The sequence below is a fragment of the Toxorhynchites rutilus genome, chromosome 3 (genome assembly GCF_029784135.1).
Source record: "Toxorhynchites rutilus septentrionalis strain SRP chromosome 3, ASM2978413v1, whole genome shotgun sequence".
NCBI classification, from domain to species: Eukaryota; Metazoa; Arthropoda; class Insecta; order Diptera; family Culicidae; genus Toxorhynchites; species Toxorhynchites rutilus.
Genome location: NC_073746.1, coordinates 319,086,492 through 319,112,068, shown reverse-complemented (window position 1 = coordinate 319,112,068; position 25,577 = coordinate 319,086,492). Strand labels below are relative to the sequence as shown.

At 38.6% G+C, this 25,577-nt stretch overlaps 1 protein-coding gene and 1 pseudogene across 1 annotated transcript in view; one reads left to right on the top strand and one right to left on the bottom strand.

The window, feature by feature from the left end:
* The window catches only part of LOC129775821 (zinc finger protein sens), a 379,673-nt gene extending 370,831 nt beyond the window's left edge, over positions 1-8,842 (bottom strand). The window contains exon 1 of the mRNA XM_055780957.1: positions 7,251-8,842. The gene's annotated coding sequence lies outside the window, so the exon portion shown is untranslated. The remainder of the gene's footprint in view (positions 1-7,250) is intronic.
* Positions 1-16,721, top strand: part of LOC129774491 (DNA damage-binding protein 1-like) — a 36,373-nt pseudogene extending 19,652 nt beyond the window's left edge.
* Positions 16,722-25,577: the final 8,856 nt, after the last annotated feature.

Genomic DNA, 25,577 nt, shown 5'->3' with positions numbered 1-25,577 from the left:
CACTCCTATACAAAATTAACGTCAATTTTCCGTTTATAATGAATTAATTATCAAGTTTTCTACAAGGAATCTTGAACAGTTTTTTCTGATTAATTTTTTTTCTTCATACTCGAAGGACTTACGGAACGTGCCATGTAATTTTTCAACTCGTAACTTTGCAGGCGGCAGTTTGATGATCTGAGGAGAATATTTTCAAATAGGCCTGGGTCAGATAGCTTACCATCAACACGAATGAACAGTCAGAAGTGCAACGAAGTACTCCGGAATCATTTAGTGCTGTTATTGTATCAAAAACAATGTGATAATTGGGTAATTTGGCATCAATTCATAAAATCCAGAAGGTCAGGGCATGGTTTCATGAATAGGGACTTCAGATTCTGGACGGGTCAGCTTGTTTACCAGATAAAAACCCTATCAAGAACCTCTGAGGAGTGATGGTACGAATAGTAGATGCAGCTTACAAGCAGTATGAGTGATTTGAGGAGCTTAAACGAGCAGTATCCTCTGCATAGAACGAGATACACACTACAGCATGGCACAGCTTGGTCAAAACCACCCCGAATGGGTCATTTGAACTGATCGAGAACTAAAGATGACCTACGAATTAGCAGCTTATTTTAATTCATGTGAAATTGTCGTTAATTTTGTATAGGAGTGAGAGTTTTTTCCATCTGGTTCTATAGTTATGAAACACTGGAATTTTAGTCTCAAATTTTTCCAGTCCCAAAAAATGTTGGACGTCGTACACTTTTTGACGGTTCCACAGATGTCACAAAGTTGAGATACAGTCCCACGTATAGAATAGCGAAATAATTTATTGTTACATGATACACTGTCATTTAAAATCATGAATAAGCATTTTTCCACTTGTGGATAGGAGACACATTCCACATTCTAGACTTCTCTTGGAAGCAATCTTATTCTCGGGACGATTTCCAGTTCATGCATCAAGCTTTTGTATTAAGGACGGGATGTTTTAGATCGTGTATATTTCTTTTTTTTTTCTCTGCCAATTGAATCCATTCACGAGTGTTGCGAGTAAGCAACAGATTTCATTTTTGTGATATGATGTGTCAATTTGCTAATCATCTCGCATGGAAACAATGTTCCTCATAAACAATGCTTTCCTTTTATTTTCTACATCAATTAAAGATAAGCCTTCATTTTCTACATCTAGGTAGAGTTGCTGCATTTAAACGTTGAAAATCATTGAATTGAAAATAATATTCTGTCAAATTGTTCGAATTTGTACAATTTATTCATTTCCAACCGGGAATATTTGAGCAACATACCAAAGTTTATATAACATGCATGAATTAAGAATGTGGACTTTTTAAAGCAGGTTAAAGCTTCTTTGAGAGTGAATCTTTATGGCATATTTCACATTATTAATGATTTCATCATAATTTTCTGCTATCATTGCTTTGAAACTCGTAATGAAACAATTGTATTGATCATTATTATGCATGTTAAGGTGTTGATTATCAGCTTAATTTATTCATTTTATCTGTTGACGTAAATATTGATTTTGTACTAGTTAGAGTTCTTGGGATGTGCAGTTCGTTTCAAATTCGTCCTAGTTTGTTTCAGTTGACCGAAAAGCATTCAAGATAAGGGAAGTCGCCAAACAAACTCCTATTGGCTGATTTTGTTTGTGTAGTATTGATAAAGAAAAAGGTTACACTACGTCATGTATCACAGATCGTATGATCATATGGACATGACAAATCGAACATTTCAAGGATCTGTTACTTGTTACTTGTGAGTGAAATTGTTTATCCCTTGAACAGATCACATTCCAGGATATTATCTATCTCCAAAATTTTACATTCTAAATTGGAAGTATTAATTTTATTATTAACCGCCTAAAATTATTGTTTGACATGAATACATACAGAATACAGAATTCACATTCACGTTTTTTACTAAGCACGATCTTGCGTTCAATCTATTCAGTAATTGATCTGTCCATCGGTTTACAATTTTCTCTTTCTATAAATGTTGTAATACTTCTTACAATTATTATTACGGCAATCCGTTTTTATTTATATAGATAGATAGAAGACATACGAGTGCGTTATTTCAATCGAATTCCACTTTCGAACAAAGATGAATTTCGTTAGCGCAAACATCGAATGGACTGACAACGCTTTTTTTGGTGTAATTGTAAAACATACAGAAATGTAATTTTCCAAATTTCCCGATTTTTCTCTCCGCTATATTGATCTACGGGAAGAGACAAATACAACGAAATAAAGTCGGCTCCAATCGAACCATCCTTTCTTCGGGTTTTGCACTTTCCAACACATTTGGGATTCCATTTAATTTTTTTTAGACATTATGATAATGATAATAAAGTCAAACTATATACAAAATATCTGTATAAACTATGTCCAGAAGTTAGACAAAATAAAAAAAAGACTTGCAAAATTTCTTCAATGTTGCCCAGATGAACCCCTCGAAAATATGCCCATTCAGACACAATTGATTTCCAGATTTTCATAGGGGATGTTTAAAGTTGCATTTTTCATCTTTTCGTAGTATGAGATTTTATTTCTGATCTAATCATGTCAGAAACTATAGTTAATTGTGAGTTTAAGGTCATCCGAGGAGTCAAGATCCGTTGCAACCCAAATATAACCATTTTCACAAAATCAGTTTCAGAAAAGTTTTTAAAAGTTTCTTTTTATTTTTTGATTTGTGTCAATGCGGGGTCGAAGAATAGATGGAAAAAGTCAACCAGTTGCAGGTGTACTTTCCAATGATTTGTGATTATTGGAATTTTGACAACATTTTGTTAATTTCTTTCTTTTTGTTTAACCCTCGTATATTTCCAGTAGTTTGGTTTCCATGAAACACACACTGAAGTCGCTTTTTACACGGCTTTCTTACGCGGTTTCTCAAGCGACACGTATCAACCGCGTAAAAGTGACTGTAAAGGGTGTGTCACATCAAATTGCATCACGGAAAAAACGCTGTAGAAATTTAATTTTTAGGAATTATATCAGTGAAAAAGATCACAAGCGCGTAGTTAAGCAGTTTAGACGTGATCCGAGAAGTTCGGTCCGGGATGTCGCCAATAAGCTGAATTTGTCAGGTTCATTCGTCCAGCGGACCAAGCAGCGGGAGGGCCTTCGTACATACAAGGTTCAGAAGGCTCCTAACCGCGACGAAAGGCAAAACATGGTGGGGAAGACGCGAGCCCGGAAGCTGTACACCGAAATGCTGACGAAGCCGCATTGCCTGGTAATGAACGACGAAACCTACGTCAAAGCGGACTTTCGTCAGCTGCCGGGCCTGTTGTTCTTCTCCGCAGAGGACAAATTCAGCGTTCCGGAGGAGATTCGCAAGCAGAAACTATCCAAGTTTGCCAAAAAGTACATGGTGTGACAAGCGATCTGCTCTTGCGGAAAGCGGAGCGCCCCCTTCGTGATGACCGGCACGGTAAACGGGCAGGTTTACCTTAAGGAGTGCCTACAGAAGCGCTTACTACCACTATTGAAGCAGCACGAGGGCCCGACCATCTTCTGGCCGGATCTCCACTATTGTGCCACTATTCAAAGGACGTGTTGGAGTGGTACGTAGCCAACGGGGTCACCTTCGTGCCAAAGGAAATGAACCCGCCCAACGCGCCGGAGCTTCGCCCAATAGAGAAATATTGGGCGATTATGAAGCAGGCCCTCCGGAAGAACCCAAAAGTTGTCAAATCGGAGGCGGACTTCAAGAGAAAATGGATTTCTGTTCAAAAAAACTACAACCTGACGTTGTACAGAACCTTATGGACGGGGTAAAGAGGAAGGTGCGAGCATACGGGCTTGGGCTCGAAGTATGAATAAAAAGAAAATGCCAAAAGTTGTTTAATAGTTTTTATTTTACTGTCTAAAATTTTCAAAAGGATCGGTCTACTGGGCGAATTTCTACAGCGTTTTTTCCGTGATGCAATTTGATATGACACACCCTTTAGTGTAAACAGATGTAATGTGCTCATGGATGTGACTGATCACGAAATAAGTTTGTATTGTATCACTGATTAGTAGCTGAGAAATAAAAGGAGAAACAGATACCGTTTTGTCTCATATTCCGAACACTTAAGCTTTGATGGCCATTAAACAGTGTCTCATTACTCAAAATGGTACTTTTTCGAGAATTTAATTTGATTTTTGAATACAATAGAGCCATCTTTTTCATTTGACTACAATAAAATTGATTTACAAATGCATATTCATGGTGAAAAACTAAAAATATGTTTTATCACTTTTGTCTCAAATTCCGAACACTCTTTTTGTCACTGACTCATATTCCGAACACTTTTGTCTCAAATCCCGAACAGCAAAAATGCAATTTAAAAAAAAAATCATAACTTTCAAACTACTAGACCGATTTATATGATCGATATATCTAATTGAAGTCAGTTAGCTAGTTAGCTAGCTTTTTTGGAAAAATGGTATGGTCGCAAAAAAATGGATTTTGCTTTTGTAATTATTGATTGTATTTGTTTCTTATAGTTTACATGGTCTCGGGACCAAGGGCGCTATATCGGTATCGATACCTGTAAATGATGTTAAAATGAAGTCTATGGCCCAAAGAATGTGAGGGTTTTGAAAATTGAATTATTTATAACATTAATGTTCAATCAAATCACATTCAAAAATGAAGTGTTCGCAATTCGAATCAAGCGTAGAAACTTGATTCATATTCCGAACACTAATTTTAATGAAAATTCCTGCATAAAATAGCATTTTTCATCCATTTATTATTCTTATCAATTCTAACACTTAACATGAAAACAACAAACAAAATGGAGGCGATCTGGCGTAGTGGTAACATCCATGCCTCTCACGCTAAAGGTCACGAGTTCAATTCTCACTCCCGACATCCTTCCAAAAATGGAATTAAAAGTGACGAGCCAGCCAAATGAGTTGAAAGTCACTATAATACAGATAAAAAAAAAAAAACAAACAAAATAGTCGAGAAAACTACAAAAACTGAAAAATTGACGATGCTTGTTTTTGACAGAATTTGCTAACGCAAACATTTTATAATTGGTTTTGACTGTCACTTTTTTGCAAATGTTTAGTATTATAAATTATAGGCTGTATCGATACCTGTGAATGATGTAAAAATGAAGGCTACAACCCAAAGAATTCCAGGGTTATGATTTTTCAATTATTTATAACATTCAAGTTCAGTAAATTTACATTTGAAAATGAAGTGTTGGGAATTTGAATCTGTGTAGAACCTTGATTCATATTCCGAACACTACCTCAATATTAATTTTAATGAAGATTTCTGCATAAAATATCATTTTTTCACCCATTTAATGTAGGTTCATACATTCTCTAGCACTTTACATGAAAACAACAAACAAAATAGTTGAAACAACTACAAAAACTGAGAAATGAACGATGCTTGTTTTCTACGGAATTTGTTAACGCAAACATTTTATCATTGGTTTTGACTGTCACTTTTTTGCAAATGTGTAATATTATAAGTTATAGGCTGTATCGATACCTGTAAATGATGTCAAAATGAAGCCTGTACCTCAGAGAATGTCTGTGTTTTCATCATTTAATTATCCATAACATAAAAGTTCAGTAAATTTACATTTAAAAATGAAGTGTTCGGAACATGAGACAAAACGGTATCATGCTAGTAGCATGCAAAAAATATCAGGACATTAATTGTTAGAATATGGGTTTCATTTTAAACTAATAACTCATTGTTTCTTAGATTTTAACACGGCTTTCGAAATTCACGCGGTTTATTTTACGCAGATTTTGGCAAGTATCCCCCTCGTAAAATGTGAGTCCAGTGTATAGTGAATACTGTAGATTCTAAGGACTGACTACATCTAAATTATATATGGGAAGGGCAGCCCAAACGCTTTAAATGGTATAGAGCAATTCCATGCCAAATCTGTCGAGAAACAGAAAAAGGTTGACGCAACCCTCCTCGATTTTTTGTAAAGCTGGTACACATGGTGAAATCTAGCCAAAATCACAAATTTCATTATCAATTTAAATTACGACTGATTTTTTAAAAGGGCGTAATCCAAATCATTCATTTTTTTTTTCAAAATCGTAACTTTAAATCCAGATATCTGATTAAAATATGATGTTTGACAAAGTTGTTGGAAAATTCATGAACTATTTAGGAAAAATAACATTCTAATGCACTGTAAAAAAATATTGAATTTAATATTTCAAACTTTTATATCTCAAATGAACCCCATTCGATACTTTTTTGTATATTATTTTGTAAACACGTCGAATTTAACAAATCTTGACGCGCACTGGTGCCGTGGCAAACTCACCAAAATAAGGACATGAATTTTTGAAAAATTATATTTTAATTCCTTGTGAAACTGCTATCAGTAAAGAAAAGGGACATAATCTACATGCGATCCTACATGAATAACTATGTAGATCGTTTTATCCTAGGACTAACCGTTATCGCATCATATCGAAACTTGTGCCAACATAAATCAGACTCAGAGTTTCTCCTCGAGGTCATAAAGAATACACTTCACGTTGTAAGGTACTGTCAAATCATACACTGTTGTCTATGGAGAAACATCTCCTTTTTAAGCTTGCTTGTATTATTTCAGTTGATACAATATTTAATTTGTTTGATGTTACTAACGTTTTCGAGTATAGCTGCTTGAGTGTAAGCTGATCGAGTAACGAAACATCACCGAAATTCCGAGAACATAATTTTCAGTGAACTTCTTTCCGAAATGATGCGCGGAATCACACCCTAATATTTAAATATGTTTAACGGCAACACCTGCAGCGATTCCCAGTCCACAAAATCTCGCCTCATGCAAAGGAGTCTATTTTTATCATCTCCTGCGGTGGTAACCCGTTCATCGCAGTTTTGGAGTTGATTTTATGACGCGCTCAAGATAAAAAGCTTCCAAATCCTCCCCCAAAAATCCGACGTAAAAGCACCAACAGCGACGGTTTTATCCAAATTTCAAATGCGAAAATAGAAGAGAATGATTAATGACAGCCGTGCATCGTGCTCCGGATGACTCAACCAAGTCGCAACCCCTTGAGGTCGCGAGACGAGGTCCAAACAAAACCTTCCCCAGAGAGTGAAAAAAAAACCGCACACAAGATATCATTTACATGATACATATCAAAGCCAAATCTCCATAAATAGATCGGAAAGCCGGTTTTGTCGATTTGTGTCGTTAGAGAACGCGAGGGGCAACAAATCGAATGGCGGCGATAAAACAGATAACTTACCGAATCAGAAAACGCGAACGAATCGCCGTCGGATGACCGGTGTGGAATCCCAACGGGCAGGCATTTAAAATCTGACACACAATCGAAAATAAAAATCCGGACTGATGAAGTCGCCGTTTTTTTTTATTTGTTGCTCTTAGACAAAATGTCAAAAGTTAATCCGTCGCGACACAGTGCTTTTCTCTTTCTTCTTCCCTCACTCACATCAATCCATCCGATAGGCCGTTTTTCTTGGTCTCCACACACTTGTCAAATGCCACCTTTATTATTATTATTTTCTCGTGTATGATTAACTGTAAATCTGTTATTGAATGATTATTTTTTTTTTCGCTTCTCCTTCCCAACCACGGACTGCTTTCTCACTGCACGGCGATTAGATTTTCTTCGGCACGACACGGCGAAGTATCACACGAATTTTGTCTCACTTGTTTGCCATTTTCACCTGCTAGCACAATTTTTCACCTTTCTTCGCACGGAGCCAGCACCCACTTCCCGAGTGATGATGATTCCACCGGAATGAACAAAGATAACCCACCGCGGGGATTCCTCTCACGATGGCCCCCTTCACAGCCAAGATCAAGATCGCGTTATCGTCGATCAAACTTTTCACCGACCATTCCGATTGTTTCGCTGTGCGCCTGGTTTAGCCTGTTTATTTCTACCAGCTCCACGTTGTTGCTGTTGTTGTTTTTTTTGTGCTTCACTTCTTTCTCGCCGGATTTTTACTTTGCGAGCGCACAGCGCGCAAGAAATTTGCATATAATTTTCCACTCGGCAAAGTAAAATTAATTAATGATCTATGGTGTGTTTTGCTGCGGCTCGGCTCTCACCACACACACAAAAAAAAACGATTTAAAAACGAAAAAAATTAAACCAAACTGTTTTGCTTCGGTGCGATTGGAGGATCTGTCGGATTTAGCTTCCCCAACGTTGATCGTTGTAACTTCTTTTCATTATCACCTCGGCCGCAACGATTCGACTGCGCGTTAAAACAATGTTTTATACAACACTTGACCACTTGAACGCCAAAAAAAAAACAAAAACGATTTTCAACAGTCCTTCTTTGGCTGCCCGAAGCACAGGTTTCACACATTCACTGATTTCTTTTTCGTCTTGGAAATTGAAGTTCCCCTCGAAGACGACGGTGACGACGAGGATGGGAGAATCAAGAGGGAAGCCTCTGTTGGTTCACACCCACTGAAATCTAATCAACATCACCACTTCTTCGTTTGTTTGTTTATTTTTGTTTTGCGAAAGGGCATCCAGCATCCGTCGGTTCGTCGCTTGCACCCTTGCTGAAGTCTTCCGTCGGATTCCCGGCCGAGAAAAGGATTTTTGCGGAGTGCGACAGCGCGCGCGCGTTTGCCGGCGGCAAAATCTAGTGTAATCCACACGAACGCACACACACACACACACACACACACACAAACACACCCAAACACACCCCCTCCTGCACAAACTGCGATCCAGTGGGCGAAGGATAGTGGACCGATGCTGCTGCTGCGGCTGCGGCTGCTGTGAGGAGGGCGGTTTCTTTTCTTTCTCCCGCGGGTCAAAATGCGCAGTCTCACTGAAAAAACGTTATGTTGATGTCGTACCTCTAGACCGACTGACCGAGTAATACAGTATTCGGTAGGCTCGAGCCCGATCCACCAACGAGCGAGCGCGCGGCCAGAAAGACGAAAGACGACGGCCACGACGAGATGGAGCTGCGAGTGTGTGTGTGTGTGTGAGTCGACGAGGACGTTCGTTGGTCCCGCGCGCGCACACACGAACAGCGCGAACGGAAACCAAATCTGTGAAGAACTCACTCTCCTCTCCGGCTGGCTTTTGGTGCTTGTTTTTATTCTCCTGCGAGAGACGCCGTTAAAAAGCGCGCGCTCGCGAGAAGGAAAGATTTCAACCGAACTCAGCGACGAACCTTCGAAGTGCGATTGAGTGAAGGCTGGATTTTGCTCCTGTTCCGCATCGCTCAGGAAGGGGTCTCAAATGAAGGTGAAATATTTCAGGCATGCTAGTACTCGCGTAGAAAATAAAACGCGAGTCAATGGCAGTCTGTGAAACATTTAGTATGACGTCAATGAATACGGTTTTGCGAGTTTTCGTCAGTACGTTTTTAATTATCTTTTTTGGAAGTTGTTTACCCATGATAAGTTTAATTTGGGGTAGATTTGCTGATTCAAATCAAACACTTATCTCCAAAACGAATCATCACAATTAAATCAATCTTGATTCCGTTTGCTCTTGAGGCAGGGAGTTCCACAATGCGGCGAAATTGCTTCATGCGGAGATCGGGATTTATTTGTTGTTATCGAAAATTTACCAATCGATTATCCAATAGAATTGTTCCAAATTTCGTGAATAATATTGAATGATCAACATTAGTTTTTTTTTCATTCGCAGGCTTTTGTGCGTTTTGCAACATTCCTTTAGCTGCTATTACTAGATGATTATCGATGTCAGTGCAAATCGCGCTTGCCTCCCTGTTAATTACTTTGAGTTTAAGCGCCACTGAGATCGGTTTATGTATTAGGAAAATTTTGGCAAAAATCTGTATTCATCATCACAAAAACGTTTAGAGATTGTATTGTTTGAAATTTGAACACAATTACAAACCGATTGATCTGAACCGACGTTTCTCGACCTCTGATTAACAAATACAACAAATAATCACCCTTATTCTCATTTACGACCGTATCCGTATATTCATTCGTCGGATGCGATACGTCGTCATAGAAAAAGCTATCCTCATTTACGGCCGTATTTCTGTGTACTAGATTTACTTGAGCAAACTGCTTTATCGACAATGATGACAGATGTTTTTTTATTTTTACACTTTTGTTTTCGATTAGGAACATTGTGTACAGTCTTTATCGGAGGAAGAAACAGAAAAAAAACCGAAGTTCCCGTTTTGCTACAGACATTTTGTTGTGCGAATGTCGATTATAGGCAAATTTATCGTGTTACTCCAATGACAGCACGATTGATCTAATGTGATAACAATTCGATAGTTGCAGTGACCCTCTCCCACGAATAGAACATCTCAGATAATTTCAATATGAATAAGTATTTACAATAAGAAAGATTCCTACTGTAGATAGGGGAGAATCCAACCAAGGATTTTCCAACAGGAACGATGGAATTTTCCATACTGTCCAAGTTGAAAATTCCCTACACATAGCAGGTAGCCAGTAAGTTAGTTCTAACGTTTTTAGAGTTCTGTACATCCTCACAGAGGGATCGAGGATTAGAGAGAAAAAATAAATGAGTTGATAGTTGAACATCGAGAAGAACAGTTGTTTCTCTCGATAGAACAAAAAAGAAAAGTGCCCCAGACCGCTCGGGCGTTACATTTGGTGACAGCGGTGGGATGCTGTCCAAGTGGGGACAGCAGCCCACCCATAGAAGTGTTTCAATTTTGACTGCTGCTGTTGTGTATTTTGGCGTTCCGCTGCTGCCAGAAGGGACGAAATTTTGTGCTATCAAGAATTATTTTTTGTGACCCATGTTGGTGCATGTGAGATCGAAGCTAAAGCAAATGAAGAGATCGAAAGAGTAAAAAGAATGTGACGTTGAACCGAAAAAGTGCTTACCAAAACAAGAAAAGATAATTCCTAAATTAAATGCCACTGCGCAAGTAAGTTAATCTAATGGTGGCTAAAGTGTCCTCCGTTCAACGCTGAGCGGAGTTTCGAGGAAAGGAAGTTATTAGATAGGTCGTAAGACTGCCGGAAATTTAGTGCGACCAAAACCTTTTTGACTTGGTAATCGAAGTGAACACATAAGCCACACCAGCACCGGGGTGAACTTCGAGCAGCAGAATATCGAGCCGCTGGTTTTTGGCCGCCAACTTCACACAAGTCGAGGTAATTACAACGGCGGAAAAACAACTAGCAGCTGATAAATACCTAATAGTGCAATTATGGCAGCTGCACTAGATCTGGAAGCTGTGGATAGACGGGTGAATATGGAAAACCTGAGAGAGAGGAGCCAGCTCGCTTTTGTTGTGATCACCCTTATGTCAGCGCGGACCAGTCATGGTGAACCAAGGGGAAGTATTGAAATATGTAGAAAATTTCAAAATGACATTTTTTTGCAAGACATTTTATGTGAAAATAATTTTGACGTCGGACTACATCCTTCATTTCTATACAGGGGTGTAAGTTCAAAGCTTCGAAAACAAGAGTGTTACATTGGAGAAACAAGATTTTGAGCAATAAAACCTCTTCGCCGGTTGAAAGAAATGTAATGATAACCGCTTCATTCGAAAGATAAAATGTCTACGCGTTATATGTGTGTTACTTATTGATCCAAAAACTTGTTTCAATAGCTAAAAAATTGCTTTGAAGGCAAGCAATTGAAATCACAAAAATCTGTATATAAGGAATATAAGGTGCAAGCTCGGAAATGCACTCAATTATAATTGTACAGCGGTTAGATCATTTTGGAACAGTTACTGCTACAAAAAAAAACTTGCTACTGTGAAGAAGGCGACCAGCAAGAAGAAAGCTGCTGATACTGCTGGTGTGGCTGCCCGAAAGCAAAAGTCAAACAAATCCTCAAAAATCGCTGCATGCAAGCCGAAAACGCCGAAGCCATAGAAATCAGTAGCAGCTTCGAAAAAAACTACCATAGCCACACATAACGCACAACACGAGAGAAAACAAGATAGTGTTTTCAGCAAATCAAATCCAGTTCTTTTCAGAAAGAGTTTATCAAATACTGCGGTCAAATACATTCTTTTTGTAATTTCTTCGATCAAGTGCGATCAACGTAAGATTACATCTTTCGAGCACTTTTTAGGGGTACAATGAATCTTGAGAAAGACAATTCATTCCGGATCGACACTCACACAAACAATGTTCACTCATCAATGTCACAAAAGGAAAGTGAGTGTTGTGAGGGAGAGCAGAGTGAGCGCTTCATTTATGTAGACTGTTTGGAAGCGACAGTTATGTTGTCTATGGGAAATGGTATACAAATTAAATCACACATAAAGGGGAGAAAGAATCTTGACCCTTTTAGTTTTGTGGACAAGACCAATTGGTTCACCTTCACTATCGGTCAATTCGATTGGATCTTCAGTGATACTATTGCCTTGATTAGCAACCTGCATGTCAAATTTAAAATTTGCATATGAATGGTCCATCAGTGATGGGCAGGAATATCATGGCAAAGATGACGAGAGACTGGTAGGATAATTCTCATCTTCATCCGAATCGTGATCACTGCCTGTTAAAATTGCAGACACAGCATCCTTTTTAGTCAACCTACTATTATTTCCATCGGACACAAACAAAATTCCATCAAAATGCACCTGAGAGAAATCAATGTTGACTCTTTTAATTGGAAGATTAGCACTTATTTTATATATTCCACATACGTTGCATATTCAAATTGCATCGGAGAATATACAATCATCGCCCACATTGCAAAAATCGATTCACTGAGCTTGCAGCAATAGATCAACCTGGAACCAGTGAAAGAATGAATGAAAGAATGAAAAAAAATTCGGATATTGTTTTAGTAATCATCGAAATAATTCTTTAGAACACCTATATCGAAATTATCAAAAGTAAAAAAAAAAAATGTTGGAATGGGCCGATACTGCTGGAAGCCATGATGTGGGCTGGCCTGGTACATCTTTTATTATTTCCTACATGATCCTTCTTATACCCCCCATATATTCCTGTTAGACGCAGTCCTACGTCAGAAATCAAATCGGGGATAAAAACGCACAAAAATACTCACAAACAAAGGTTCACGTCAAGTTTGAACACTTTTCTCATAAATGAATGACAACAACATGCTTGATTGAAATTGTCAGATTGGAATTTTCTTGATGATGATGCGTAAGAAGAATAAGAAGAAAACAAACTATCTGTCATTCAGCTGGCTCCTCTCTCTCAGTGGAAAACCATCCGTTGGTCAAAGGAGGCGGTAAGAAGCTACTTTATTATAGGAGAAATAGTAGTCGATTCTGTTAATAGGCCGAGTGTTGTGGAAACATGGACATGGATAAGTTTAGAAGTTAATTTTCTAATTTTTAAGATGGTTTTCGATTAACAATGAATGTAGAAAAGCAAGACAAATTAGCGTGAATTGTGATTAACAAACGAAAAAAATATATATACATATTTCTATGTGAATAACAACTGAAACTGAATGATATTAAGGATATGCTAATCGTTCAATAAAATTAATCTGGCGAGGGCTAATCAATGAATGGAATTATTAAATATAGGAAACATGATACTACCTAAAGACAAGCTACAGGATAACAAGATAACAAGTCTTGAGAAACATGAATCAAAGAAGGGAAATTATTAGTTGAAAGTATTTCTTCAATTCTGTAAAAACTGCTTATTTTGTTTGGAAAAAACTTTCCTGTCTCCCATACTTTAAAAGTATGAACAGGGCAATCTGGGGAAATGGACTTATCGAGATTTAAACAGGTGTGATTTCAAATTTAATAAACACACTTCGAAGTGGAATTTAAAAAAAAGTAAAAGATTGAACCATATATGTCTACAGCCAATTTAACAAAAATGTGTCCATCAATCGCAATCATAGCTTTTGAATGTACCGAAGGGCTGGAAAACCAGGAATTCTTTCCTGTAACGGCATGTATGTCCCAATACTTACTTAAAAGTTCATGAGTAATTAAAATGTGGGTTAAAATTATATTATCAAACATATGAATGAAACGAAATAGCGCTATAAATGCGAAGAAAATTAATGGAAGAGGTATACACACCCTTCAAATATATGATGAATGAATTAAAAGAGTAAATAGGGGAGTATTAATAAACGTATTATACGAAGAAATTTGAAAAGAAAAGAAAACAATTTTTATTGTAGCTGTAAAAGCACAAGTGTTTATCGATAAGGCGTTTTGGAAAATTTTATGGAGATATGATAATTTTATTTTTCATTTGGAATTGCGGAATTTCAGAATTGAGGGAGTTGAGATAAATAAATACAGATATCATAGCAAATGAAGAACACACAAAAATTGAAATAATATACAATCAGTTATATATAAAAATAACCTCACAGACCAATTTTAGAGGAAACTCTTCTAGTTTCCCCTAAAACTCATTGAGTAGGGGGAGATGCAGTGACCCTCTCCCACGAATAGAACATCTCAGATAATTTCAATATGAATAAGTATTTACAATAAGAAAGATTCCTACTGTAGATAGGGGAGAATCCAACCAAGGATTTTCCAACAGGAACGATGGAATTTTCCATACTGTCCAAGTTGAAAATTCCCTACACATAGCAGGTAGCCAGTAAGTTAGTTCTAACGTTTTTAGAGTTCTGTACATCCTCACAGAGGGATCGAGGATTAGAGAGAAAAAATAAATGAGTTGATAGTTGAACATCGAGAAGAACAGTTGTTTCTCTCGATAGAACAAAAAAGAAAAGTGCCCCAGACCGCTCGGGCGTTACATAGTATGTGAATGGAATCCGCCGGATGATAAGCGCATTGGCGTAGTCGCGTGAAATTCATGCCAGCTTGTGTGCAACTGCCTACGACATTACATCGCAATTAAAGCAGACAAGTTGGTGCAAAAGAGGTATGAAACGGCTAATTGCACATGTTCACAATAATAACGTTCTTTTCCCTCAGCACTATCACACTCACCCATGAATGAAAGCTCCAGCCGTTCGAAACTGGTTGCAGTAGGTTTTTGGACCGATATCTATGTTTGCATCCTTCGCATACCTAATCTTGAATTTGTTCACACTGAGAAACTCGGAGGAGGTATGATTATGAGAAACATCTCGGAAAAAATGAATTTATTGTTTGTTTTTTATTTTAGAACCAATTCTTCGCTCTATTTTGATGGGTTACTTTGAGGGTATCTCTTATTTATTGTGCGCACTCGAAGACGGTTCAATGTTTTACTTCGTCATGGAGAAAAATACCAACAGAGTAATAGACCAAAGAAAGTTACGCTTGGAATCCAGCTGACTTCTGAAAATTTTCCGGTCACTTTCGACAACAAACGTGTTCGCCTGTTCTGATTGCCTAACCGATATTTACAGTTCTAACAACAAGTTGGTTTTCTCGAATGTCAACGTGAAAGAAGTAAATCATATGTGCTCACTAAATGCCGATCAGGCTCTTGCAATCAAAAATTCGGTTATTTTTGGTATAATTGAGGTTCAACAGTTGCACATTCGAACGGTACCAATGGGTGAATCGGTACGTCGTTTCGGTGTTATAACGGTGCGAATGGATCTTCAGGACTCGAGTGGACTGACTCCTTCGAGATAGAGCGCGCCAACTCTGACGACAAATGTAACTTCCTCAAACAACATGGGTCTGCTTAATCCAGGAGCCAGCAATGCCAAGTTCGGCTAAGAAGCTGACATTCAAGTCTACATATCAACGAGCAGAATACGTTGCTACATGCATCTCAATTCATGCAAACGGAGTAGACTATGTCACTGATTTCGGTGTAGTTGTGTAACGATTCGAATACTTTTACATTGTCGGTACAGCATTGGTCAATCCAGAGGAACTAGAACCCAAAGTAAAAAGGATTATCATCTATCACTAGCGAGACGTTAGCGAGAAGGACATCAAGGGTGCGTGCTATTCCCCCGTTGAGTTCAACGGTCGAGTATTGGCTAGCCTCAATTAAAAAGTACGATTGCATGAATGGACTGATGATCAGGATTTGCGACTTGAATGTAGCCATTTCAATAATGTGTTGGCATTATATTGTAAAATTTGGGGTAAGCTAGATTAATGCAATCACTTGTCTTCCTCAGAGTAACGTTCTTTCTGAACAGGCGGCTCTATTTTGGTGGGTGATTTAATGCGATCTATCACGCTGCAGCATTGGCTACCCAACGGAAAGTTGTTTTGAGGAGACCGCTCACGACTATAATCCAAATTGAATGACAGCAGTAAAAATATTAGATGACGGTGCCTTCCTCGGGGCGGATAACAGCAACAATGTATTTGTTTGCCTAAAAGATGGGTAAGTAGGATTTCCGTAGCTCGGTTTATCATATGAACAATTTTTGTATTTATTTGAAGGGGCGCAACAACGGATAACGAACGACAGCAAATACCAGAGGTAGCTTAATCCCATCTCAGTAATATGATGAATATATTCCGCCACGGTTCGCTCGTGATGCACAACATCGGTGAGCGAACGACGCCGTCAACGGGCTGTGTGCTATTTGGCATAATCAGCGGTGCAATTGATCTGGTCACACGAATACCACCTGACTATGAACTATGAATTTCTTCGAAAGTTACAAGAAAGTTTGACTGACATAAACAAATCTGTTGGCATAATTGATTATTCGTATTAGCTTAGTTTCCACACCGAAATGAGAACGGAACGTTGCGAGGGATTTATTGATGGAGACCTTGTGGAAAGTTTTCTGGATTTAAGTCGGAGAAAAATGTACAAAGCTAACGCAGATCGACGTGATTGGAACTAAGAAGGAAGCGGCCGTAGATTAACCCAGATATTTGTAGATTGTAGAAAGCAGAAAGTAGACCAAAATATAGAGAACCTAACACGAAGAAATCAGAATGTCTAGTGTTGATCATTATTGTTGAATCGGTGCTATCAGTTGTTTTCTTGCACAAATGCTGGAAAAACGAGAAGTTACGTATTTTTCCTTAAAAAAATAATAAAGAAAACAACTCATTACATAATCTATTCAGCTGGACGAACAATAGATCGAGCTAAGCTCATGAATTTTAGCACTATTCGCGAAACTAAATTTTATATTTGTGTGATAATAAAGAAACTCCAGTTTACTACAAAATTCGTACAACATCTCATTAGTTCGATTCGAATAGTCATGCACGGTCGGTCTCTCAAAACTATTTAAGAGTTTTATCGAAACTTTATTACTTTTGGAATAGGGCTACGTGTTTAGGTTTGCTGCTCTTTGGGTCGGTAGATATCGACCTGATTGCGCTGACGCAGTGATTCCTTGTATTCCCTGTAAGAGGAGTATTGAAAGATGATATGAGATACAATTTGAGTGAAATATAGTGATCAGATATACCTGTAAATTTGGATATTTCCTACATCAAGTGTCAAATCACCTTCTGGATGTCGACACTGCGAATGAATAAATAGGTTAATTGACTTTGAACTTCTCCGAATGCGATCATATTACTTATTAAGTAATGCGATCATATTATGATAGAGTCACTCTCCCATCGATGACAGGCATTGAAGTTGTCGCTTGCCAGACACAAATCAATGGCAAAGACCTCTGAATTGCCTCGATATATATTCCTCCAAGAACTATGGTTGGCCGCCATCAGTTTTTTGATATCATCGAGGCACTGCCGGAGCCGCGGCTAATCTTAGGTGACCTCAACTCCCATGGAACAGCATGGGGTTCACTCTACGATGACAACCGTGCCACTTTGATTTATGATCTGTGTGACAACTTCAAATTGACAGTTTTGAATACTGGGGAAGCAACTAGAATAGCCAACCCTCCTGCACGGGCAAGTATGCTAGACATATCACTTTGCTCTTCTTCGTTATCCCTGGATTGCACGTGGAAGGTAATCCAAGATCCCCACGGTAGTGACCACCTGCCAATAATTTTATCGATCGCCAATGAATCAGGTTCTCGTGAGTCAGTCGATATTGCGTATGACCTCACGAAAAATATTGACTGGAGAAAATTTGCAGAAATAATATCTGAAGCACTTGTTTCAATGCATGAACTTCCTCCACTCGAAGAGTATAATTTTATATCGAGTTTGATTTACGAAAGCGCACTTCAAGCTCAAAAGAAACGTGTTCCTGCTACCACTTTACGACGTCGTCCTCCATCACTTTGGTGGGACAAGGAGTGTTCAAAGGTCTACCTTGAAAAATCATCCGCTTTCAAAAAATTCCGGAAAACTGGACTAGTGGAATGGTTTTGAAAGCACCAAGCTCTAGAAGCCAAACTAAAAGGTCTGATTAAAGCAAAAAAGCGTGGATATTGGCGAAAGTTCGTCAATGGTTTGTCAAGGGAGACCGCTATGAGCACTCTTTGGAATACGGCTAGGAGAATGCGTGGCTGGAACCATACAAATGAAAGTGAGGAATACTCTGACCGTTGGATTTTCAAATTTGCAAGAAAGGTTTGTCCCGATTCCGTTCCTGCACAAAGCGTCGTACGCGACATCCCGCTCCAATGCGACTATGAGAATTTTTCGATGGTGGAATTCTCAATTGCCCTTCTCTCATGTAACAATTCAGCTCCGGGGTCGGACAAGATTAAATTCAATTGTTGAAGAATCTTCCCGACTTGGCAAAACAGCGTTTGCTGAACTTGTTCAACAAGTTTCTGGAGCTGAATATTGTCCCGCATGACTGGAGACAAGTGAGAGTGATAGCCATACGGAAACCCAACAAGCCAGCTTGCGATCACAACTCATATAGGCCGATTGCAATGTTATCCTGTATTCGTAAATTGTTAGAGAAAATGATTCTACTTCGTTTGGACAAGTGGGTCGAAACGAACAATTTGCTGTCAAATACGCAGTTTGGCTTCCGCCGAGGTAAAGGGACGAACGATTGTCTGGCGCTGCTATCTTCTAAAATCCAAATCGCATTTGCTCGCAAAGAACAAATGGCTTCCGTTTTTCTCGATATCAAAGGGGCATTTGATTCAGTTTCCATGGAAATTCTCTCAGAGAAACTTCATAATCGTGGACTTTCACCAATTCTGAATAATTTTCTGTACAATTTACTGTCAGAAAAGCACATGTTTTTCAATCATGGCAGCTTGAATTCTTCTCGATACAGTTTTATGGGCCTACCACAAGGCTCCTGCCTAAGCCCCCTCTTGTACAGTTTTTACGTCTATGATATAGATGATTGTCTAACTAGAGACTGCACGCTGAGACAACTTGCAGACGATGGAGTTATTTCCATCACGGGTACTAATCCCGCCGTTCTGCAAAAATCCTTGCAAGATACCCTGAACAACCTGTTCACGTGGGCTCTCAAGCTGGGTATCGAATTCTCTACGGAGAAAACCGAAATGGTCGTTTTTTCTAGGAAGCACGAACCCGCCCAATTCCAGCTTCATCTATCCGGCAAAACGATCAAGCACTCGATGTTTTTCAAATACCTTGGAGTATATTTTGACTCTAAATGTACCTGGGGAATACACATTGCTTATTTGAAACAGAAATGCCAGCAAAGAATCAATTTTCTCCAAACAATAACCGGAACATGGTGGGGTGCCCATCCAGGAGACCTCATTCAGTTATACAAAACAACGATATTATCAGTGTTAGAATATGGCAGTTTTTGCTTCCGATCAGCTGCCAGGATTCATATTCTCAAGCTGGAGAGAATACAATATCGTTGCTTGCGTATAGCAATGGGGTGTTTGCATTCGACACCTACGATGAGTCTCGAAGTTTTGGCAGGAGTACCCCGGCTTACTCTTCGATTCACAGAATTATCCTACAGATTTCTCATCCGTTGCAAGATCATGAATCCATTGGTGATTAATAACTTCGAAAATCTACTCCAACTGACTCCTCAGTCAAGTTTTATGTCTTTATACCATGAGTACCTTACCCACGACGTGCACCCTTCACCAGGCATCTCCAACCAAGTTTGCTTCCCTTACTTCTGCAATTCCTCTGTCATTTTTGATCTGTCCATGCGACAAAAAATGGAATCCCAGATCACCTACGCTCCGATATCCGCCGATATTTTCGGCAGAATATGGGAAAGTTGGATCTGATTAAATGTTCTTTACTGACGGTTCATTCATAAACGGGTCCACTGGCTTCGGCATCTTCAATGAAAATTCCAGTGCCTCTTTCAAACTCAAAGATCCTTGTTCCGTGTATGTTGCTGAACTGGGTGCGATATACTACGCACTGGGGATCATTGAAACATTGCCCATCGACCACTATTTTATTTTTTCAGACAGTCTCAGCTCAATAGAGGCAATCCGCTCAATGAAGGTTGATAAACGCTCATCTTATTTCCTAACAAGAATAAGACAACTATTGAGTGTTTTGGTCGAAAAATTATTCAAGATTATCTTAGCATGGGTTCCCTCTCATTGCTCGATTCCGGGGAATGAGAAGGCGGACTCGCTAGCTAAGGTGGGCGCTTTAGAAAGCACTCTTTTTGAAAGGCAAATTGCTTATAATGAATTTTTCCACATTCCTCGTCAGTACACGCTCGTAAGTTGGCAGCGCATGTGGAGTGGAGATGAGTTCGGTCGTTGGTTACACACGACACGATTATCCCTAAGGTCTCGACGAGGGTATGGTTTAAGGGATTTAATGTAGGTCGTGATTTCATTCGCGTGAAATCTCGGCTCATGTCCAATCACTACAACCTAAACGCGCATCTCTATCGCATTGGGCTCGCAGCAAACAATCTTTGTGAATGTGGCGATGGCTATCACGACATCGAGCATGTTGTCTGGTCGTGTATCCGGTTCCATACTGCTCGCTCTCAGCTCTCTAGAGCACTGAGAGCACAAGGCAGACAATCGGAGATCCCCGTCCGGGATATCTTAGGTAGCCGTGATCCTGATCTTCTGCTTCATCTATACCTGTTCCTCAGAAACGCCGATGGCAACGTTTAATGTTTCCTTCGTTGTGTCTCCGTTTTATATCCCTCCTATCCGATCGATAAACTTTTACTTAGTCGCGGCAATACATACACACACTATTTACAGACACACGGGCCAAAGGTTGTGCAGTCCACTGATCATTCAACAAGAGCCAAAGGTTGTACCGCTCATGACAACTCTACACGAGTTGATGATAGTGACCAGCTAGTGACCATTCTATCCTGGATTCCTCGAGTCGAGAAAGACGCACCACGCTAGATATGGGGTACAGACTAGGGGGGCGTTGCTGATTAATGGTCAGCTGCATCCCAATAGGAAGTATCCCGTGTCGGGCACACGTACAGAGCATTGGAGACAGCAACATCCCAATTACGAAAACACTTGTAATACTAACCTCGAGCCAACCGCGAGTAATCGGTTACATATTACTAACATAGATAATAAGAAAAATTGTCAAAGTATTGAACTCCCGGCCCCGTGAGGCTAACGCCATATGAGCCTTTATAAAAATATATATTTTGGAAAAAAAAAAAACTTTCGTATTTTGTAAATTGATGGAATCTGTCCTTTTTTTTCGAGATGACAGTAGATCTCGACGTTTCATGCAATTTTAAGACATTTGGCACCAACCATTTTTTTTTTGAAAACCTCGATTTGCATCACTCCCCCGTTGAGTGATTTTCAAAAAACTCGAACTTTGACCGCTTTGCGCCACTCTCCCTTAAGTCCGATTGAGCTGATATTTTGCATAGGGTGTCTTTTTGAGGCGTGAACATTTTTATGAGGTAATTAGAGATGACCATTTTCATTGGCACCCTAATAAACAGCCATTCCATGTCAAACCAATATAGTGGTTCTCAGATTTTCGATTTTTTAGGGTGCCCATTTCCACTTTAGGGTGATCCGAAAAATCATCTTTTTTCCCTTTTTTCCAAAAATGTCTTTTTTTTCAAAAATTCATAACTTTTGAACTACAACACCGATTTCGATGGTTTATATATCAAATTAAAGGCAAAACATATTCTTTGAAAATATATTACACTCAAACAAAATTGGATTTTGTATTCAGAATTACTGATTATACATTCAAAGCTCTCTATAGCGACAATCTTTCTAGCGACAAATCTCTATATAACGATATGTCCAAAGGTTCATTCAAAGTCGCTTGTCAATATGTAACTGTAGAACACATGCAAATCGAATTTTTCGAATTTTTGCATTTTCCTTCAGAGTTTTCCGAAAATTTTCAATTGCCATGTTTGGTTGGAATATGTACATTATTTTTATGGGACCTCCTCTCCTTTCCAGAGGAGGAAGGGTTGTTATACCATCATAGAAACATTTCTCGTACCCAAACACATCCTAAATTTGGCTCCAACTGCTTGATTGATACTTGAGTTATTCAGCCCCTCTTCCCTTTAGAGAGAGTGGAGGATTGTCAAATTACTATGTAAACAATTACCGCCCCCTAATTTCTCCACATGCCAAATTTGGTTCGGTTTGCTAAATTAGTTTTTCAGTTATGCAGAAATTTATGCTTCATTTGTATGGCAGTTCCTCCATCCCTTAGAGAGGGAGGAGGAGTGTCTATCCACCATAGAAGGATTTACTGCACCCTAAAACCTCCACAGGCCAAATTTGGATTCGTTTTGCTTGATTAATTCTCGAGTTATGCAGACATTTGTGTTTCATTTGTATGGCAGCCCCCCCCTTAGAGAGGGGGGAAGTATGTTTATCTACCATAGAAGCATTTATTGCACCCTAAAACGTTTACACGCCGAATTTGGGTTCGTTTGCTTGATCGATTCTCGAGTTATGCAGGAATTTGTGTTTCATTTGTATGGCAGCTCCCCCTTAGAGAGGGGGAAGAGTGTCTTACCACCATAGAAACATTTATTGCAGCTCCTCATGCAGAAATTTGTGTTATTGCACCCTAAAACATCCACATGCCAAATTTGGTTCCGTTTGCTTGATTAATTCTCGAGAAATGCAGAATTGCAGTGTTTCATTTGTATGGCAGCCCCCCCTTAATGAGGGGGAGAGGTCTCGAACTATCATAAGAACTTTCCCCGACCCCAAAAACCCCTACATATCAATTTTTATGTCGATCGGTTGAGTAGTTTCCGAGTCCATGAAAATCAGACAGACAGACAGTCAGAAATCCATTTTTATAGATATAGATAATGATGATGAAACTCAATCAGTGTCTGACGAAGTAGTTCACAGTGAAACTATAAGCTACCTCCCTCAAAACCAGCTATAAGATGCTTTCCAAACTATTTATGCTGTTTTATTAATCAATACAAATTTACCAAAGGACAGCTTTTCATTTTTTTTTGACGTAGGATTACGTCTTTCGGGAACATATTGGGGTACAAATTGAAAATCGAAAATCGAGCACATCGTGAAAATTGTCCAATTTCGAACGCTTATTGCTCAGTCATTCCATGATGGATTGACGTAATTGTTGCGTCAATCGATTTCGGTACTCCATAACAATTTTTAATACTGAAGAAAATAATATATGTCATGAAACTAACTATCGAACAATTGAAAAATCTCAACCCCTATCCTAACGGAAATACCCACTTCTGATTGGTCGTAATTGACGACACATGCGGCAGGTCCCTAACAGAGACATCAAAACCAAGCTAACTCGGGGGATTCGGCATTTCCAATACATCAAAGTAGGGGGAGCTTTTGCTGCCACTGAAATGTGTTCCTTAACAGAGACATAAAATCCAAGCTGCCTGGGCAAATCGACATGGCAAATACATGAAAGTAGGGGGAACTTTTGTTTCTACCGAAATGTGTTCAGAGACATCAACACCGAGAGACATCAAAACCAAGGGACATCAAAACCAAGCTGCCTCGGGGGAATCTGCATTGCAAATAAATAAAATTAGGGGGAGCTTTTGTTCCTACCGAAATGCATTCCCTAACAAAACCCAGGTGCCCGGAGGAAATCGGCATTGCAACTATCTGCTAGACGGGGTATTTTTATACTGCAGGTAAGGTAAGTGATTCGATTAATTTTAGCAAATAAAATTTAAATTTGGAACTTTAATGTTGGTTGCTTCGTGAAATTTCATATCAATAACCGATCGTGTATTGTGAAAAATTTAGCACAAGTGTAAGTGTAAAATTGTATATGGTAGCAGTTGTGTTAAAAATGACTTGATATATGAAATGATTCATTTGAATTTTCATAAATAAAAACCAAGGTGTGTTCCCGTTCGAGAACGGGTCGTTTGGTTTAAGCTGTTTGTTTCGATGTGTTCATTTTCACCCATAGAAAGTTTCTACGGCGAGAAAAATTGGAAAAGTGGAGAAATATTAGACATAGTAATTTCCCACATGCTCTACATAAAGTATTAGGTGTTGTTAGTCCAATTAAAATTCTCATTGGGTTGAATGATCACTCAGAAAGTAAAATTTATAAATGAAAATTACCATTTCATTTCAAATATGTTTTCTCTATATTGAAGTAACATGTTTTTACTGATGAGAAAAAATGATAATTGTGTTCGCTATTGGTAATTATCTTATATTATATTGGTGAGTTTTTTTTAATTCATCCATACATAACATAGGAGGCATCTCGTCTAGTATCACAGAGGGCGGTTTTCATCATATCTCGTTCCACTTCGGTATCTTCTATCTGATACGCACCATCCAACGACTGTTCACCATCCTTCTCTCATCATCACTTGGTAAACACTGGTGGAATGAATAAACAATACCCAACAACCAAACAAAACAGCCCTTTTCAGAGCCACCAAATCATTATCAAAGAGTTTAACGATGTGATTCTTCAAACATATCCAAAATCAACAGATAGCCTAACGGAATCCTACGTCAACTATGCGGTCGTGTCCTGGGCACAACCCTCCTGTGACTTTTTTATTCAAATCAAAATGTGTTAGGGGACAAATCAACTTAACTTTGTATCTATTGTTCAATGTTTTGTTTCAAGATTGTTAGAAATCATTTTTTTTGTTAATTATGTAATTTAATTGTTTCGTGTGAACTAGAACGTTTCTATCTTTATAACGACATCCAAATTCTGTATAGCGACAGTCCTTTATGGCGACAACTCTCTATAACGACGGTCCCTTGCGATGTTGCTATTGAGAGCTTTCACTGTCTTTGTCTTTTCACAGATTTCATTGTCTCGGGTCCAAGAGTGCTATATTTTGTTATATTGTTTCTTGAAAGCTGAGGATTTTTTACGCAACACATCCAAAAATCGGAGAGGTGTTTTTTTTTCGTTTTGAGTTTATGATTCTTCGAAGTTAACCGATGGTCCAAAAAATCAATTTTCCCCTTTTTTCCAAAAATGCCTTTATTCAAAAATTCATAACATTTGAACTACTGGACCGATACAGATGATCGACATTCAAATTGAAGCTATGAGCTATTATTTTCTTGAAAAATATTACACTTGCAAAAAAAAGTATACGTCTCGTGTTCCTATTCTATGTTCATTTAGCTATTAAAATCAAAACATCTAAAATTTGCAAAAACATATCTCAGAAACGAAAAAAACTTATCTGATTTTTGGATATGTTATGTAAAAAAACCTCAGCTTAGAAGAAAAAATATAAAAAATAAAGCGCCCTTGGTCCCGAAACTTACATCGTTACATCGTTACTAGGAATAACAAATACAATCAGTAATTATGAAAATTTTTTGCAAGTGTAATATTTTTCAATGAATATC